Source organism: Echiichthys vipera, assembly GCF_963691815.1.
Source record: "Echiichthys vipera genome assembly, chromosome: 12".
NCBI lineage: Eukaryota > Metazoa > Chordata > Actinopteri > Perciformes > Trachinidae > Echiichthys > Echiichthys vipera.
The window spans coordinates 4,808,806-4,830,639 of NC_139837.1; positions in this window are offsets into that span (position 1 = coordinate 4,808,806).

Genomic DNA, 21,834 nt, shown 5'->3' on the forward strand with positions numbered 1-21,834 from the left:
AAACTAGCCTATTTTACTGTCACTGGTATCAATATGGAATCGAAGTTGTAACCAAAAGTACAAGTTGAATACTGGCCTACCCATGGCCCAGCCACACATGCAAGCATTTAACCAGTCATTCACATGTGGCAGGCCAATATAAAAGATGCTGCTTCCTGGGACTGTGTAAAGTATCACTTTCAATTTACAGCTTTCCGTCCGTCACAGCAGCAGTGGTTTGTGAAAGACAGGCGAATCTGACAAGCTGCTGAAGTACTTTTGTTCCTCAGATCCTTTTGTTTTCCAAACAAGAACAATGACATGGCGAGCTTGCTTTACAGAGCTGGCAGAATCATCCACGTACTCTCATCAAACATCACAAATCCTTAAATGTAAAAGTAAAAGAAAAAAGATTGGTTTTCATCTCCTTTTTTATATTATATTTAAATCAAGGTGCTCATCATTGAATCTCAGCTTCCCCCTTTCCCACAGGATTGCATTCCGTCATGGCTAGAGAGCCACAGACGAGTGTCAGGACCTTTGATGTCTCTGAAGTTGACAGGCGAGTCCCAGGGCATTGTCACTTCTCTCGCAGTGTTATCTCTGCAGATAACTGCAGGATCTGTTAGCAGGTGCCATTCAAAGGTATGTGGCAAGTACCTGCACTGGGATGGCAAACTGCAGATGACACTTGAGCTAAAAGGCGATCCCTGACAGGAGACAGATGGGTACTGTGGTCCATTTCCATAATCCGTGCAAAGACTTCCTATGGATATGTTACAGCCATGTACTCTGTGAGGCTGGTTATATTTACTGTATTTCAATCTACTTAAAATTTAAATCCTCAAGATTGTCATGGTATTAAAGTGCCAAACTGAGAAAAATGATCTGTATCTAATTTATATCAAACATTTGTCCCTAAAGGATAAGCCTTTCATTATTGTATATTTTTCCTATTGTAAACAAACCCCACAAAAAGGCCAAAAGCAATGATATTTTAATCTGTCCTGATACTCTCCAGCCTACCCAGCACCAAATCCATTTAATTCTAGGGAAGGCGTAAATCTCTACAGACCACAAAAAACAATTTTCTCAATCAGCTTCTTACTCTGTGAACTTGTGTGCTAGACTGACACCACATTTCTTGATAAAGTCCTTATCCACATGTGAGATTTTTATACAATGTGTTTCTGTCTGTGCTCTTGACTGGGAAACTGTGACATCCCACACATCTGTGCACATAGTAGATTTAGCCCCCTGCATAGGAGATACTATCTGGTATGTAGGAGATACTATCTCTCACCTCCTACATACGAGATATAAGACTATGAGGCTTAATTTGTCAGGTTTCATAAAATGGCAGGCGAGAACCCAATAGCACGACACAAGAAAACAGTCCAGGTGAAAAAACGAGTGTAAAAGAAGGCAGGGGTCAAACCAGGGACACTCCTTATTAAGGCGGGGAGCTCTCTAGCCCCACCTACTCTGGGTAGTGCTATAAACCTAATGTCAGCCTCCACATTAGTTAACTACAAATGTACTGTATGTAAAATATAATGGAACTGTGTAAACAGTGTATATATAAGGTCTGATAAGGAGACTGTGATCCAACCTCATTGGTCTGTTCTCTCTACAAGTAGTTGACATGGCTTTTTAATATTCATAATCACGTCGAATGGCGTGAAGATGATCATAGCGTCTGACCGTAACGTTAACTAAATTTGGTTAACCTACCTAAAGCGTATATGATGAATGGAGGCAAGAAATACCATATGTAAAACAAATGCAACAATAATTAAGTTAAGTACACACCTGGACATTGTTTGTATGTAACAGCTGATGTGTCTGGACATGGTGTGCACAGCTGACGAGTCGATTAAAGTTCACCAGCCTTTAGTGACTAATAGGAAATAGGAAGGCTTATTGCAGCAGAAACAAAATAAGGCTTTGCATAATTAAGGGCATGGCTGCTTTGAGTCACAGGTGGGTGGTGTCGAAGGTGGCTTGTATAGACTGTAGGCTTCATTCAGCCCACCTCAGCTCCGTCCATGCTCCACCTCTTCCTTGTTCAGTAATGAGTTAGATGGAGTCAGGCACTGCCAACATTGCGACAGCCGACCACATTGAGCTTTAAAATAGCTCTTCAGAAACCTATGGGTGACACCATGGAGACCACATCCAAATGCATCAGTGCATTGTCTTTTTAGTGAATCCATTGACTTTAAGAAAGAAACACCAATATGTCAACGTTCTCTGTTAAGTACAGCCGTGCTCTGAGCCTTTTTTATTTATTTTATTTGAATTTAAGAAATTTGACATCTGAGTTATCAGTTAAAGTCTACGCTTAGAAAAAGAAATGTTAAGAGAAATGTATTAAAACAGCTTCAATGATTTCCAAGGGTCAAGCTGGGGATGCAGCCTTTGATCAAGAAAGAGTGGTTCTGTCCTTTTTGGTATTAGCCAGTAACTAAAGGGCTCACTGTAAATTGCAAATGATGTTGCATACTTTTTCTTCATCACTCTGTGTTAATTAACACCCTTCATCACCAGCAGGGAATACCAGATTGTTGGATTATAAGATAATGCAATATTTTATTAATACAGGCTACTTGTCCAGTTGGACTCGTCTATATAATAATCTTCAAGGCCAAATATTTGCAGTAACAAAGTACATGTAAATGTAACCAAATGCAGCAGGATGATAACACTGCACACAAGGCCTCGATGAATGGATCACAGGCTGAAGTAAATTAACTCAGAGTTTCCAGCAGCTGCGGTGTGTGAACTGTCATTGTATAAATATCTTTTCTGACAAGTGCGTGAGGACAAGGCTATAGACTAAGCTTTAAGACTTGCCAGTATTGCATCAGTTCCCTGACAGCAGTTCCACAGATAATATTGAGAAAGTCTACACAAAAGCATGGCAAAGGAAGGCTCTGCGTGTGACCACATGAGGGGAATATGCAATTTTAATAAGGGCTCACATACAACAATGCTTCCTAATTTACCGATATTTCTATTTTCACTGGGATTGAACAGTAAGGTGACCACAATTCTGAGAAAATATCCGGGGACATTTTCGGTTCAGAGGCCTAAAAACCTCAAAAACATGTTTTGTTTTTGTCCTTGAAAAACTAAAACAGGGACACTGCCCTTACCATTTACAAAGCAGTTTCTCTCTGCCTATTTCTCCTAAATTGCAAAGGAATTGATTAACAATGAGTTTTTTCCCTCTGATCAAAGTAGCTGAGATCAAGAACATCCATAAAATCAGCCGTGATAAATAGGTATCAGCCAGACACTTCGACCTACCTAAGGCCTCCTCCGTACGCCAAATGATATTCACAAGATTTGGGGAAGAGTTTGTGGTTGAATCAGTTTTCCATTAATGTTGGTGGAAAATAGCAAACAGCTACAACTTGGCATGATATATCTCCTCTTGTTGTATAATATTAATGTCTTATTGTGAATAGTCCTTACTTGAAATAAATCAATAATAAATTAAAAAAGACAAGTGAAAGCTAAAGTTATTCCACCAATCAAAATACCAGAAATATGGGCCTTCTGCCCTGAACTATGGGCTGGCGGTGCTTATTCTGGCTAGCTTTAGCCTGTGCGAGTAGTAGCGTGCGCAACCAAACGTGTTGATTGGTCAACATTAGCGGTTTTTCATTTTTTCCTATATGTCATTTTTCGATCTTTCAGTCACAGTGAAAACTGGGGACATTTCCGGGGACCGTGGTAGTCGGGGACAGGTCACTGAAAACGGGGGCTTTCTCCGGACACCGGGGATGTCTGGTCACCCTATTGAATAGTGACAAAAATGTCCATTTCCAGTTTTCCTCATGTTTATATGATAATGAGATGGGTGCAGAAGCAATCTAAAGTAGGCTACTGTGTGGCTGGCTAGTTTAACTGAAAACAGTGATAGCTAAATGCTACTGTGACATATGAATACTACTCCAATGTTATTGTTTGGTCATGTATTTAGTTGTATTTTAAATTTTTACTGCTTTTTGTCAGTTTTAGAGCTTGAATTATTGCATTGCCTTCATCTAAGCAATAAAAAAGAGAGAGATAGTGATAGAGAAAGAGAGAAAGTAAATATGATAACAGATCTTTAAATAAGGAATATCGATTACCAAAAGAGTGACTTGAATATCTGTTGCACTGTTTGTATTTTCAAGCACAGTCAAACTGACTTGAGAAACTTGTAGCTTCACGTCTTACCCATACTGTATGCTCATTATTTCAGTCACACCCGTGTTTTCACATGCTTGAGAGGCAGAAATCTTTTTCTTGGTTGTGTGTGTTGCCTTCAGGTAATGTGCGCTCCGGAATACCAATGAAGTCTATCTCAGTTAAAAAACAAAAACTAATAATTGATTGCGGTAAAGCAGATATCTGTATTCCCGCACAGACATCAGGGTATAAAGATCATTCTGAGCAAATACCTGCCTGAGGATAAGCAGCAGCATCAGCATCAGCAGCAGAACCCGGTGAACATTTGCCGTTGTCTGGGGCTATAACAAAAGCCAGAGTATGGACACAAAGCAAAAAAAGTACAAGGCATGCTCTGACCATTTACATTTCACTGTTCCTGTGTGGGGGGCACAGTGAAAGCATTATAGACAGGGAAAGTTCAATATGCTCGACAAGGGTCTGTCAAATTTTTAAAAGCTCCGTTCCTCAGGTCGATTGAGGTCCTCAAAGCTCTTCTAGTTCTCTGTGTGAGGTAAAAATAACAAGCTTCACCCTGCCAACAGTCTTTCTCACAGGCTCTTATTCTGTTTTAAAAGGTCTATAGGGGAAAAATCACATGGAAACATTTGGAACAATGTTATCTCAGGGTCAGGTTGTGTCTCAAAGGGGCGTGAGGAGACAAAAAGTACTTGCAACACAGACTGTGGATTGAGTTTGACACTAACATAAAAACTAAAGTTTCATAAACCTGATTCGCAAACTCATTATTTCTGAATGTAACACTAGATTAATGTTGTGAAACATTTAAAATTGTACACTTAATTGATATAAATGTATGTGAATCATTAATATTTTCCTCTTTAACAACAGACTAAATGTTGAATTTCCCAACACTTGAAATTAGTAAAGTAAATGCTTATTTGGGGTATAATGAGTAGCTTTTTTTATGCCCAATGTAGTTTAAGTAATTGCGAAGATAGAAGAAAATCTGATGTTGATTATAATTGTCAGAATTTCCCAGTTCTGTATCAAAGGTCTTTCCTAGCCAATAACTATATGCAAATATGTATCTGCAATTATAAGAGGTGTAAGTTCACTTAGTCACTCAAACTTCATTAAATACTCCCTCCAGATGTTTCTATCCTGGTAAATTAATAGCTGAACCCTGGTTTCCCAATGAATGTAGAAAAAGATCCGCAGTGCTGCTTTTACCATCAACATAAATTGCATTTTAATGTCACAGATGAGTGTGCACACAATACATCATGACAAATAAAACTGATTAATCTGTGAGAGGGGAGGGATCAGTAAAGGTGATCACGTGGTCATGAGGAGCCCGGGGGCTATCCTCTAACATTTTGAGTATTGCACTATTGGATCTCTTTCCGGGATTGAGATGAAAGGTTCGATTCCAGACTTATGAATGTGCAGAGGGGCACTATGACATTTTTGTTAACAAACAAGTTATGTTTATGTTTGTCACTCCCCAGATGCACTGCACCTCTGACTAGAGTGTACAGCAACTGGTTCAATTCAGTTCAGTTCAGTTCATTGCACATTACAGTTTGTAGAATAGCATTTCCATCGTTAGAAGTTGTGGATTCGACCAATAGAACTGCTCTATTCCATCTTGTGTCTTCGTTACCCCATCTGTTGAAGTTCCGTACTGATCCAATACTAAAAGGTGGAGCTAGAAACATTTGAGTCCATTGATTGGTTCAGATTTTCCTCGGTATCAATGGTGAGGAGCCAACACAGCAAGAGCTGGATGTGGCTAACCTGAGTTGTCAGATGGCTTTTTTCTCCACAGAAGCATCTGAGAAGGACTCGCTGTAAACTGATTGGAAAAGGGCAGGCACTTCCAGAATATACCTGGCAGACGATTTGAATCTGTTTATCAAACTCTTGCTACTACTGCAGCACTCTGCTCCCTTCTCAATTGCCTCCTCAAAGTAGATCGGTCGCCTCACTTTCGATCTGACTTGAATTAACTTGCATTACTTGGAGCCTGACAAGATGGATTTTTGTGTGACATTTGAACCTCCGACTCTTGCGTGACCTTGTGTTATCGTAAGAATTCAATTGCTGTGCAAGGTAAGGATGTAGCAGAGAGGATTTCAAATGTTTCTCAGTGCAGGTTGTCAACGGCTTCAATAGCACATCCAAGCAATGCAGGAGGAAATGTATAAACTCAAAACAACACGCTACATCCATGGTTTACATGGCTCTTATCATGCAACAACAACTGTGGGTATTTTTAGACACAGTCTAAAAGAGTGTTTATGTTTTTCACAATATGCATTACATAATTTTTCATTACATTAGGGTACAAACCAGAATAGCAAGTTATTAAATAATCATGGTAGCTTCAAATAAGCCAATCTATATAGTGCTACATGTAAGTGTTTTTTTTTTGTTTCTAATTATCTTCTAAGCCAAGGTGCAGTTGAAAGAGATGGGTTTTTAGCCTGCGGCGGAAGATGTGTAGATTTTCTGCCTTTTGAAAGTCGATGGGGAGCTCGTTCCACCATTTGGGAGCCTGGACGGCAAACAGCTCTGACTTAGTCGAGTGTCTCTGTGTTCCTCTCAGTGAGGGAGCGGCAGATGCAGAGCGGAGTAGGCGGGCTGGGGTATAATTTAAGTTATTACTCACTGTGTACATATAGACATTTAATAAATAGCATGCTTTCACATTATTATCAATTTAACACAGATGGCATAATTAAAGGATGTTGCAGATAAGCTCCAGGTTAAAACTAAGTAAGATGAGAGGGGGATCAGCCCCTGCAGAGTAGGGAGTGTTCTTTCTACAGGAACTGGCATTTCATTGGAGGAACCGTGTGACCAGGAGGCGGAGGATTCAACTTGTGAACGAATGAGAGCCAGTCTGGGAGTGATTGACATCCCAAAGCTTGAACCAGCGACTGCCTCTGCAGCATTCTGAGCCAATCACAACAACACAATGAACGTTGTTGCTGTATACATTTTTTGTGAGAGGAGGGGCTCGGGGCTCTTTCTGGCTCATTGATTGAAGATAACAGCTTGGCTGAACGCCAGGATGACTTCGATTTCTGACCCCAGAGAGATCCCTTGGCCAAGAAGAATATTCTGGTGGAAATGCAAAAACAGACCTAGTGTTCAGGTACAGTACATGTCTGTATGGGTTATGTATGGTTCTATACTAAGGTATTTGATGGAAGCATGGACACACACACACACACAGCCCTGACTTCCTGTCAGGCAGACCTCCCGGTGGTGAGGGTCACTGTAATCTCTGTACATACATGACTGTGCAGCAACTTTTTACTCCAACACCATCGGGAAAGGGAAGTTTGGGGTCCCCTGCTGGAGCTGCTGCCCCCGCGACCCCGACCCCGGATAAGAGGTTGAAGATGAGATGAGATCACCAGGTTTGCTGGTGACACAGCTGTGATAGGCAAGATAACAATTAAAAGGCCTACCTGAAAGAAGTAGATGACCTGAGTGGCTGGTGCCAACAACCTACTTATGAATGTCATCAAGACTAAGGAGATGATAGTGAACTTGGGGAAGTAGCAGGGAGGAACTTCATATCTTCAGTGGAGCGGACGGACAACTTCAACTACCTCAATGTCCACATCACTGAGGCCCTAACCTTGGCATTTCATACTGACTCCGTGCTGAGACACGGAATGCTGAGACTGTTTCACCTTAGATGCCTGAGAAAATTCTGGGTATGAAAGCCTAACACTGCCAATCATAGACATATTTATTATTAAAGGCCAATGACAAATACACCCCTGCAGAAACAGCAACATCCAATTATCTGATGTTTACTTGTTTGACCTTCAGAGCTGGGGAGAAAACAGCAACACAGAATTCAACTACTTCCAAATCGAGGTAATGACAATACGTGGAATACAAGGGTCTTGCATTCCAGGTTGATCTTCATGTTATTTACTACTCTAGAACTCCCAGTGCAGCTTTATTTGATGCAGCCAACTTTGCTGCAGTGCTAATGCTGCTAGTAGCGAAGTGCTTCATTTCAAAGCACAGATTATGAATCTTTCTTTCATCCCATAGTCCCTGAAATAAATATTGACTGAACATATTTTTCACAAGCCATATTGGCAGTGAACATTCTGACAGACGTATAAGGAGAACATTGACTTCCCTCTCTTAGCAATACACTTTTTCTAGATCTGGCTACATTGCCGAACCCCCTAGCAAACTATTTTGTTGCACAACTTAAAGCAATGTAAATACCCAATATTAGTAAAATAATGCTAAAATGACCCTTCATCCACCCACACAACATTTACTACACATCCAAAAGACCCACCCACAAAGGAGAAATAAAGTGAATACCTTGTCATACCTTTGTCATGTGCTACAGAGCACCTAGCGAGGTCAGTGCAGGTCAGTTCAAGAGAGATTTTGACTTTGAGCGTCCCTTGCCCTGCTTGGCACACTGCAGACACAGATATTGCAACACACCCCTTACACAATAATGGAGAGGAGGAGCCACGTAAATGAGATACAATCATGGATGTATGAACAGAACTGGATACAGTTCAAAGCGTAGCCCCGTTGATTATGGATTATGGAAGTTGCTCAACTGCGCATGAAGCCAAAAAAGTTGAACTACTGCGCCTAAAACTAGCCAAGTGATCGGAACTGTTTCCTTATTGTGAGCAGGCGCACTAGAGACTTCCTTCGGCTGAGGCAGCTCATTCCAGTTTAGTGCTTTGGCTAACTTGAATGGTGATTAAATTATGAAATTGTTATCGGGCTGATTCGATCTAATTCAATTCAATTCAAATCAATTCAATTTTATTTACAGTGCCAATTCATAACTACAGTTATTTCAGGACACTTTACATAGGGAGTAGGTAAAGACCACTCTATGACTGAAGTGTAGTATTATTTTCCTTAAGGAAAGCCTACTTCTTAAGGTTTATTACAAAAACAACAGCCAAGAATGTAGATGTAGATGTAAATCGCAGTCATCCCAGGCCTACTGTCCAATGGTACTGCAACCAATGAGAACCAGAAAAGAGCCCAGGGCACAACACACACACACAGTGTTTATACAGCAGTAAAGTTCACTGGTTAATTGTGATTGGTTGATAATACTGTTGGGACAGTCCTGAGTTTAAACTTAGGACCGTGCATCCCACTCACACACACTCACACACACTCATATGTACACTCACACAATAATTTCCCTCTGGATAAAAAAAACTTCTTGAATCTCTTGAATCTTGAATCTACTCGCACACTCACTCACACACTCTCCTATGTACACTGTTCGTGCAGAGGCAAGCTCTCGCCTTTTCCTCACGCAATTTATCCAATCAGCTGCACATTTCTGAAAATAGAAAAACCTCCCTGCTCGGGTTACACTATCTTTCCCCTGTTTATCTGCTCTCACTTTTCTTCTATATCACATTTTAACTCCCAATGCTGATGTATTTCTGCCTCTTTTAACCTGAGGGTGGTTGCAACATTCCTTCATTACATATCAGCTCTGTGAAAACATGCTGTATGTGCACAGTAAGCAATAATACACTTTAATTAGATTGTGAGAAAAATAAACACTTAGTGTATAAAGTCATATGTTCAAAGTGAGCAATTATAATCTTTAATTATACTGTGAGAAAAATAAACACTTGATGTATAAACAAGCTCCTCAGATCACATTCTGCTGAAAGCATTTTGCAGGGGTTGTGACCCTCTAAATAAATGTATCCATGGAGATGCCTCCTTCACCACTTAAGTTAATGTGAGAATGTTTTTTCTGGCTTGAGGGCATCATGTAATGGACCTAATAGTTAAAATTACTAATTTGGCCACTATGTAAAATTGGCTTCAAAGCCTGATGCACTTCCTGGGGATCTGGATACAATGCATTAGTAAGTATTAGTACTATTAGTATTATGATTAGGACGGCTTAGATGTTGAAAGGAAAGGAAAATGGGAGAGAGAGGGGGGCGACATGCAGCCAAGGGCCACAGGTTGAAGTTGAACCTGCTGCTGCTGCGTCGAGGACTTTTAGCCTCTGAATATGAGACCTGATCCAACCACTGAGCCACTGATCCCACCAATGTGATTTTGAAACACCTAGTCATTCGCTTGAGTTCACGGTCTCTATGCTGAGATAGGCTAGCCAGGTCCTTACTCCTAGTCTCGTTAAAACCATCCTGAACTCACGAGCTCCATTGTATTTCACTCGCAGATCAGTCTGTTAAGGTGCGGCGGAGAAAATGTGTTAGCAAAATGACCGAACTAATCAGCGTTGGTATTGAGCAGGCTTTGAGGCAGATTTAAGTGTGACGAAACGAAAAGTGACTGTTTAGTGTTAACGGCATGGAGGCTTCTGCGGATGAGATGAACGCAGCTATCGAGGAAGCCGCCCGCTAACACTTTTTTCTCTTGGATCCTTCTGTTGAATATGGACCGGGCTCCTGAAATTGTGCCTTTTATCCGTAAATTCACGTTACACAAACAGCAAATATCCTTTACCCACATGTTGTTTACTTTCTGAGCTTTGCCTCGATGCTGTTAGCATGTGATACGCTTTGTTGATCTGATTGGTTGATTTGGCCCATATGTTGGTGATAGACAGATGGTTTATCCAATCAGCAAACAGTACTTTGGCCCCTTCCCAAAAGATCTCCGAGAGTTCCCAGATGGATATGCTGAGCAAATGCAAATCAATCCATCTGGCAGAGTCAGTGTACCTCACTCCAGCTCTGTACTAAATGCAAGTAGATGAGATTGATATTGCTATTCTCAGAGAAAGTACAGTATATGGCACAGAGGGTAAATATTAAATCAGAACTACAGCATAAAACAACAAATTCATTAAACAATAAAGTCTCTGCAGGTGAGAACTAACAGGAAATAGTATTGGCACATTGATTCTACAGGAAGCGAAATAATAACAACTGTTGATGTTTCACTGAGTGTCATCAGAGCTAGTCAGTCATAGCAAGCGGAGGAGTGGGGGGGCTTCACATCAAATACCCTTGAATGGTGTATTACAGCGAGAGCTCTGACGTTGGCTTGTTTGAAGAAGTCTGGAAAAAGGTTTCGCAAACGTTGCATCACATCTGTCTGTGTGAAGTAATGCGCGCATATACAGGTACGCGCACACACACACACACACCCCACCATGCTGTAAACGCAAATTCTCAGATTGACTCTCCCTCACTCCCTGTCTGATCATAGTTCACAGAGCCCTAAAAGAGCTGCCATGATTTTTTCTACCTCACATCATTACTAAGCTTTTGTTCTGACTCAGTGTCGTTGCCCCAATCGGTGTATATACTGCATACACCGTTCTTTTCCTTAATTTTACTATTTGTTAGGTGTGTAGTACTGATTTTTTTACGGATGCACACAGACTCTCTCCTATATAAGCAGGTTTCATTGTGAGATACCGCAAAGACATGTATACCAGATAGGTTTACATTGTAAACAGTACATAATAACATAGAAATATGACACAAAATGATGGAGTCAAGGTTTTGGTAAGCTAATGAGAAAGTTAGCATTGCCCTGGTTGGACTTTGGACCAGATCCATGGTGAAATTAATGTTTATGATGATTACTTACACGTTTTATCTTCAGCAAGATGATCTTCACCAATGAACATCAATCCGCAGAAGTAAAAAGCTAACATTAGGCTATAAACAAACTACACCACCAACTAACTTCCAACTGATTTAGCCTATTGGGCGTGATGACGTTTGTCTCATTTAACCGCTTGTTAGCAACCACCTTTTTAAAGACACATACAAGCTAAGAAAATTCAAGAATTGGGCTTTTATGTGCATATTTTATGTTGAACTAAATCTTATGCTCGAGCTAACCTCATACCATATTTAAGGCACTTAACCAAAAAAAACCACTGAGTTCGAGAAGAGGGAACCAAAAGTGCAAAAGGGGTAATTCAGTTCTGAATTTTAGGGCTCATTCAATCAGTGCTCTATCAGAATGACAAACTGCTGTAAACTGTAAAACTGTTTTCACACTGCTGTGTGGAAACCACCCTGTCAACCGCCTCCGTCCAAAAGCATTTCTCAAGAAAAGAAAAGCATTTTTAAAAGTGCCGTAAAATCTCCTGTGCTCAATCACTTGGGTCCCATACCATTGCCACCTGCCCCCTAAAGGAAATGACTGGAGGAGGCAAGTCGTCGCGTAGCGGTGTGAAAACAGCTTAAGTCGACCAACCCAAACATACTACAAAGTAACAGCTTTGATGGAAATGTCAATCAAACACAGCCCATAGCTACACTCCCACACAGCCCAGAGAGGAGGTCTCATTAGTCAAATAAGTGAAAAAGGTTGTGTGGGTGAGCCAAAGGTGGATAGGAGCTTTAAATTTAATACATTCACTGTCAAACAAAAACAATATTTTGTACCAATTTTACCATGTTTGCACCAAATATTTGCTAAAACAGACTACAACTGTAAAGATCTTAGTATTGCTGTACTGCCCACACTTTGACATGAAGGTGCACAAGCAGCCCTTTATAGTGTTTTTATAATTAAAGCTGAGTGGCTCTGCTACTAATGTGAATGATCACAGCTTTAATTTAAGAAATCACTGTGACCACAGCCAAGTGCTGAACAATTTGAGCAAAATATCCGTGCAATAAATAAAAGTCAAGGTCTGTAATTTGTTCTATATGAATCAAATTAGGTTAAACAAAGTAATCAAATAATTATATATTTTACCCAAACCACAATTTTCCTATACCTAATCAAGTTGTTTTGTTTCCTCAACATAAGCACGTAGCAATGTCACAATATGAGGGCACTAATGCAGTAATCTGAACACCATAGATATCATAGCTTCACCAATTCTTACACAAATAAAACTATGACATTCAAAGGAGGTTAGCCCGGGGGCAGAGGTGGTCAGCGAGTCGAGGGCATACTCTATCCATGGAAGGTGTTTAGCCCAGGAGGATGGATTCAGAGCTGCAACACAACGGAGAACCGCACCCAGGTCCTGATAGGTTCTCTCTGTCAGGCCGTTGGATTGAGGAAAGTACCCAGAGAACGGACTCACTGACACACCTAGGGTGGTACAGAAAGCTTTCCAGACACGGGAAATTGTTTGAACATGTAGGTGTTTTCATCTGCTAGGCTCTAGGCCTGCCACACCTCCACCAGTGCCCTTTACGCTAGCTGCGGGGTCATCAGCTGGAGACCACCATTCACCGATGTTTTGCCCCTTAACCCAGAACATCTCCTGGTGGTGGGGCATTGAACAGGGACGTCTCCCAGTCACCCCCCGCAGCTAGCTTTCCTCAGGAGTTGCTCACTCCCCACACCTTGTCCCACCTCCTCAGCCAAAGCCAGAAGCTTGCCTTCTCTGCCTCCTCAGCCAGCTCTTTGGTGGTTTTGTGTAGCCCCTTACCCCTCAGCCCTAGATCTTTCAGTAGGCGAGTTGTTGAAACAAACTGTGGGCCTCGAAGTATTCCATAGAGATGGAAAACATGTTGGACTAAAAGGGTCCAATGTCTCACTGGCAGTTGTTAATTTTGGTAATGTTACATAGTCGACCGATTTAAAGAACCTGTTCACGATGGTAAGTACTGTAACATTACCTTCTGATTGAGGCAGACCATTGACAAAATCCAGTGACGATTCTTTGTCACAGCCACGGGTACATATTATCATGCAGTAAGAGATGCAATCCGCAAAGGTTGTAGCTGCACTCAAGTCATTGCTCAATATGTTTGTGAAGTTTCAGAGCTTTTTGCCCACTCAAACCATCAAGGAAGGCTTTTGTAGTCTTTCAGATGAAAGAAGATCTCCGGCTCTGTGACACAGTGGTAGAGTGGAGGCGGCGCGTCAGTCTTGTAATTCGGCGTGCGAGGTTCGTCTCCCATGCAATGTGCCTTAATGTGTTACTTAAATTCCTATCCTTATGTCACATGGAAAACATATTCACTAAAGGTTACAGAGTTATGTCCAGTGTGGTGTGTTACACCTTTGCATTCCATGAAATGTAAAATAAAGCAGGTTGGACGTTTTTGCATTTGTAAATCATCATCACAGAATTTATCATTAATGGCAATTAATTCTGCATTTGACATAGTTATTTTTAGACCCGCGACCCGACCCCGGATAAGTGGTTGAAGATGAGATGAGATTTTTAGACAATATGCAGAGTCTTTTCAATGATTTACATGATCTGCTTTTTGTTTGCCAGCATGCTTTTATGAGTATAATGATCTGCTCATCTTTAGTGAAAAATACGTCCCTTGATCAATGAGTCAAATGACGTGATACACGCCCATTTTATGAGAATGCAAATTGAAACTAAAGCGAAAACCCTGGCTTGACAAATGAACACTAAAGTGAGCTTTGTGGAAGCGCTTAACTCTGGGTTTGAGTTTCGTATTTGACGATCCAGGTTATCCAAAGAAAACACGGATGTTCAGCGTGCTTCGTAGTACACCCCTCTGGAGACACTGTTGAGGCATTGAACCAGCCTCCCCGGATCTGTTGATGAGAGGTGATCAGTTTGGACACATACAAACAAGCTTAAGCTATTTATTAATGCAAAGATCTTTGGAGATGTCACCACAGAGAATCACATCTGTTCAGGCTGCAAACCCGGTGAGATCTGCTGATACAGAGTACACTTGTCCTTTATAGGTATAAGCAAATATCACACACCCACAGACAGTGTCCTTGAAGGCCTCAGTGCTCTTTCGCGTGTAGTCGCCCTATCTACTGACTGCTACACAAACTCCTTTTCATCCATCCTCTGCACACACTCTCACAGTGGTTTCAAGGCTGAGAAACAAGCACCCACTGTCTGTGTTCATTGTAATTTTCATGTATTGTGCAGAGTATAAATGTATAACACCCAATGTGATACTTTTAACCACTACTCTATAACCACTATAACAATCGGCATATATACGTATATCCTTCAACACCACCAGATCCCAAGTAAGTCTGTTTATTTATGCCTTGGTTGGTTTAATGTTAACTTTGAATGGACGCTGTGCTGTAATCTAGTTTTTATACTCATTCCTATTCTGTCTTCAAACTGGAGAGGTGAGCAGTAGATTGGCAGCAGCTGCCCTGGATGAGTGGCAGAGCTGATTGAATGGCCCCGCCCCTTGACCTATATACACAGACTGGGAGACAGACAGACACACAAGGGAAAACACACACACACACACACACACACACACACACACACACACACACACACACACACACACACACACACACACACACACACACACACACACACACACACACACACACACACACACACACACACACACACACACACACACACACACACACACACACACACACTAGGAACAGGGGAATACTGCTGCCCCATAACACTGGGTTTCTGTATGGAACATAAAAAAAGACACCGACCACTCATTTTGTCAAACTAAATCCTACAGAGCGGTGGTTGTTTTTTTTAATAAATCATCTTCGGCCACGCATAAATACTATGTGGCATGCCGAGGTCCTGACTCGCTCACAGAATCAGACAGTTACAGCTGAATATATTTACCAGCCCCAGTGTCGTTTTTTGTTTGTGAAATCAAGTCTCCATTTAGATCCTGTTAAACAAGCTGTGAACAAAACACAGACACATCAACACCTTTTGTGTTGATGTGGCAAACATATTACCTGTTACTTATTTACACATCCAGCAGCTACGGAGCAACATAAGCATTAATTTGGAGTTGGTGTAAGTCAGTTTTGTTTTACACCAACTCCTGAGGAAAATATCCGGCTCCTTATTAGTTAAATGCTCCGCTATGTTCACCAGCTAGTCTCCGACTGTGTCTGTCTGCTGTTCCCTGCTCAGCGGGTAGAATACAAAGGGTGTTCACACTGAAACAGCTTTGGCTGAAAACAACGCAACGAGAGAAGTGACAGCCAACCCAAAACAGCGGTGGGGCTGCAGATTACGGTGATAGTATCCCTTAGGTTCCTCAAGTGGCTTATGACAAAGTCGAGGCGTGAGTCAGAACCACTTGAACTTTCGTACTTACTCAAAAAGCCTCAGATGGGTAAGTCAGGTGTGCAGTCTGCTCCCAGCTTGAGTTGAGATCTTCATCAATTTAACAAATGAACGTGCAAAAATGGTAGATTTAAGAGCATGAAATGGCAGAGTTATCTACCTCATGTGACACAAGGGCAGACCTCTGCGTCTAATTCTTCATATAAATTATTTTCTCTGTATTCGTAAGGATGTTGCCTTGCGCCAAAGTGGCAAATTACACTGCCTCCACTGGCACAGCTTTCCATTATGCTCAAAATTACTTTCTGCCATTTCACTCATCTTGAAGATAATATACATTTTCTGCGGGGAACTTTAAGTACCCCATACAATCAGATAACAGACATGTCAATGAAACACATTTCACCTGTGCACCCCTGTGTAAGATAGTGCTCCAATGTGATTCATTTGTATGTAAATACGCTGCTGTGCTCCTGTCCAGTTTTTGTCATGATGATCCATTCAATTTGGTGAATCACAACACAAATTTAGATCATTTTCGCTCTCATTACATCGCTGAGCTTATTTGATAGCAAAAGCATTAATAACTTTATTTCATTACATGCCCAAATAGATTTATGAATTGAATATGGGAGGCATTCAAGGAAGGAGAGGAAAACCTATTGAGATCATTTCATTAAGTGAAGTGAAGCAGTAAAATCAAATGAATGATCCGAGGGACCTTCATCTCAAAGACACTACAAAAAACTTTCTCTTTGAAGAAACGTAGAGTTACATAAGCTCAGTCGTCTCCTCTGTAGACGCTGAACTGCCAAAATTCCTCTTTTCTTTTATTCTTCTCACCCAAATATGCTTTTCAAAACGATTTAACCGTGTCAAAACAGAGAGCTATTTAGTCCACATGCTATATTGTCTCTTTGCAACAACACTGTTGACCTTGGAGTAGAGAGGGATTTCAGTTAACATCTCCTCTGTAGTGTTTTCACAGCCGAGGGGGGGAGAAAAGAGTCCAGCCTTGATTTGCTTCCATTATTATACATATCACATCTCTGCAGTGCATTGTCTGTTGCCAGGCTTGGCAGGATGTTTCACAGAGTGGAAAGTCATCTCTCCCTGTAGTGCTGTACACTGAAAATCCCCCGCACAACTAAATAGACTGGCCTTTGCTATTATGCTGGCTCCCATATTACCTTCATCGAGCCCTTTTCTCAGCAGCACGGACCCCCTGCTTCCATGCAACTGAGGGGGAAATGACAACTGAGAGAAACATTTGATCATTTTCAGAGGCTAGCAGACATCCCTTTGGCAGGAAACAGTATCAATAGAGACAGTGTCATTACTCAGCAGCTGGGTGTCACCTTTAAAGCTGGGCATTGCCGTGTAAACTGTCCGAGGTCATCTGCTGAGCTGTTACAGTTTGCAATTAATTCCAGAGCTGCATAGAATCAGCTATCCCATTAAAGAAACAGTTCAGCATTTTGAGAAGTATATGTATTGGCTTTCTTGCTGAGAGTTAAATAAGATAACTGATATCAATGGTTAGCCTAGCGCCAAAGCTCGAAACAGCAAGCCTGGCTCCGTCAAAGGGTAAATATACCCACTACACAGAACTTCAAAAGCTCACTAATTGACATGTTATATTTCATTTGCTTTCCCTCAGGCATCAACGGGTAGGGCTGAGGGGGAGGGCTAGAAAGGCCTCCAAACAGAGATTTTCCAGATCCACACTTCAAACGGAGGGGTATGAGATATTATTCATTATAATATAGAATCATAAGGAAACTAATGACACACATGCGTTAGTTAGCATGTTGGGCAGCCGGACATCCTTCAAAACTTTATCGCAGTTTATTCTACATACCGTAAACCGGTACCCCCAGGTGTTGAAGACGTCTTCACTTTATTGCAGACAAGTGCAAAAGGATGTCGATAACCTTCCACAAGCGATAGCAGCTGAGGACGGCATGTTGAATCTCCAGGAAAAACACGTTGTTTCTGCTCACGTAAAGCCGTATGTAATGACGTATCGCGTTTGAAGGGGTGTCCCATTTCGTAGAGGTAGATTTTCAACCCTTACCCCTTGTAATGCTGTTTTAAGGCGCAAGGGGTAGGGGAAGGGGAAGGGGCACAAATAGGAAATGGGATTTGGCCTAAGGCTCCTCTGTCTATCACATTCTCTACCTGAATCTCTCGCTCCGGGTTCTTGTTTTCTAATTTCTCGATCTCTTGCCGTCTTTGGGAGCAAGGACTGAAGCTAGAATATACTTTCCTGCAGGGAAATACCTGAGCTGTCTGCAGGGTTTGGCTGCCCGTCTCACATGACATATAAAACGTGGTTATTAGGCATGCAGAAATAAAACTCTTAGCCCCTTTTCTGCACAGTTCAAAACAAGCTTTGAAAGTCAAATCAAAAAGGAGATAAAAGATGGTGCCCATAGGTTTTGTTCAATCTATCCATTCCATTCGCGTCTAGTTCTGCAGCGCTTGCAGAGGTTTGACATTTCTGAAGAATAATAGTATGTTATTATCTGTGAGATTTCCTTACCAGTCTGCTGTGTCTGCATACAGATTTTTATTATTGGAGGAGTGATTTGAGAATGTTTTTGTGATGTTTACAGATGAAACTCATGGAGCATGGAGGTGCCACATCATGTAGGCAGGGCGCAGTAGGGTTTTTACCTGCTATACAGACTCACATAGATGAAAAGTTGCAAAAAAAATAAATATATGTGGCATGCTGCCTGTTTCTACCCCAGCCTTTAAGTTTGCTTTTTTTTAGCTTCACGTTGAACAATTATCCAACGACCATTAAACACATCGTTAAAACACCTGCAAAAAAAACGTTGAAACCTAGCTTAACCTAGAGATTGAACGTGTCTGTGGTTGGATTACTTAGTGATTAGTATTATCAATCGTTATCAGGCTAACATTAGCTACCTATGGAGTTGTAAGAGAAAAGATCCTATCTCGCTCACTTTAGCTAACAGCCCTCACAGCCCCCTTTACCGATCCGACTAACTCTCAGAATGAGGAACAGAGTTTAGTGTTGTCGTCTGGCTGTCAGAAATATTTGATGAGCATTCCGAGGTCTGGTTTTTCTTTCACGTGTGAAATGCTGGAATCAGACCATGAACGCTCTTGGCACAAGCATCGCGATGATGATCTGATCCGATCCATAGACCATCAAGTAGCATTGCGAGAAGCATGGCGGACAGGGTAGTCATTCAGTCATGACTATACAATAATATCTTATATTATTCATATATTATATATATATAATATATATTAACAGTATATCACTGATGTGCTCCCACTACATAGGCCTTCTAGATCACTAAGATCATCTGAGGCCAATCTGTTAGTGGTTCGCAGAGTAAAGTCAAATCAAGGGAAAGCATCTTTCAGTCATTATGCAACAAACAGCTGGAATAAACTTCCTGAAGATATGAGACTTTCACCCACTCTGACCACTTTTAAAACTAGACTGAACACTTTTATGTTCACCTTAGCTTTCTGCTAAACCTTTGCACTTTTAACGTCCGCACTGTTTTTATTATTGTCTGTGTTTTTATTCGCTTTGTCTTTCTGTAATGCATTTTAATTCATGACATGTGCTGTGAAGCACTTTGAGTCTGCCTTGTGGATCAAAAGTGCTATACAAATGAAGTTGCCTTGCCTTGCCTATATTTAATAGTTATACTGAAAACATTAAATGAACACGGGCAAGTCATTCCAGTCATCATGTCTCAAGTGAAGTCAAGTCACGAGTCTTAAACTTTCAAGTCGAGTCTCAAGTCATATATTTTCTGTTAATCCAAACATCCCAATGACGGTATACAACATTTATATTGTGGTGTGTCATCACATAATCATCATGTGGCAATGATTCTGGAATATCATCGGGCATATTCCACAACATTGCAGTGATGATTCATGATAAAATGAGCTTTTTAAGTCAATTTTGACTTTAATCTCAGATTTTATAATAGAATAGAATGACTTTAATGATCCCAGACTGGGAAATTATTTTGTATCAGCAGTAGTGGGTCAGCAAAATAAAAACTTTGTACATAACATAAATAGAATCCAATATAAACATAGTGTGTATATATACAGTGCACAGTGTGCTATAAACAATAAACAATAATAATATATACAACAAAATATGCAAAATATACTATAACAATAATAATCTATACAACAAAACAGTAGAGAGAGCAGAGTTCTCTGTCCGGCAGAGGTGAGAGAGTTATATATATATATATATATATATATATATATATATATATATATTATAAATTATTATTATTATATACAGTGATGGAAAGATTTCCTGTATCTGTTGCTACAACAGCGAAGCTGAAGCAGCCTTCTGGAGAAGCTGCGCCGCTGTCTGACCAGTGTGAGGTGGAGAGGGTGGAGAGGGTGGAGAGGATGATCCATGATGGAGAACAGTTTTTTCAGTGTCCTCCTCTCCACCACAGCCTCCAGAGCGTCCTGTTTGCAGCCAATCACTGAGCCAGCCTTCCTGATCACTTTGTTGAGCCTGTCGGTGTCGCTGGCTCCGATGCTGCTTCCCCAACAAACCACAGCAAAGAAAAGTACACTGGCCACCACAGACTGATAAAAGATCTCCAACATCTTGCTGCACACAATGAAGGATCTCAGCTTCCTCAGGAAATAAAGTCTGCTCTTTGAAGTAGTTTAAAAAACACTTTTCATACTTTACAACATTGTAAACAAATATTCCAACTTAATGTTGTGGCAGCTGCACCGTTAACATCTAGATGTCTTATTTGCCATGCTGTACCCATTTCCCTGGGACTCAGGCTGACGTATTTTGAATCTTCAGAAAGTTTGGGATCATCACAAGAATTTCAAAGGGAAGTTTGTAAAATGCTCCGCTCAATGTTTAAAACATGCACATTAATTAAATCCCAATGACCTCCACACTGATCAACAGGATGGATGTCATCTTTTATATTTTTGTCTCCAGTGCATAATTTCAAATGTATAAAAAAGAAAAATCACACTCGTGGTTATTTTTAGGATACAGGCAAACATTTAATTATCTAACTCAAGGTATTAATTAGCAGTTCAGTAAAACTCTGAGCATGTGTCACATTATTCCATTTTTAACAGTTAATTACAACATTTGAGACACAATAGGATTAAGACTCCTGTGCTATGGGAGCAAGCCCCATATACGCAGTGTGATAAAACAGATGTTAAATATAATCCACCTAAGCACTAATCCTTTCAGAAAGGACAAATTAATTAGCTTTAAAGGTCTCTTGACTTTGATGTGTTCAGAGTTTAATGCTGATGCAGGAAATGGAAGTGCATCATGTGAATGCCATCACCTTATGCAGCCATTTTCAGATCTCGACATGAGATCAATACCTCTGTGTTTGCTTTGATGTAGTCCGTGTGGCATTTTTAGCATCCAGTCATCATTAATTCATCGAAATCATATCTTCCGAGTGCTCAGCTGGGTTGGAACGCATTCGCAGAGCTGCTGCCTGAGAAAAGCTAACGTTAGCATTGATGGATCATGAAGTCTGGGGCCTAAGAAGTGAAGTTGAATAGATTTCCTTGAGGATTAAATAATGTTGTGTGATGCTGTGTGTAGGAACATGGAGCAGTGA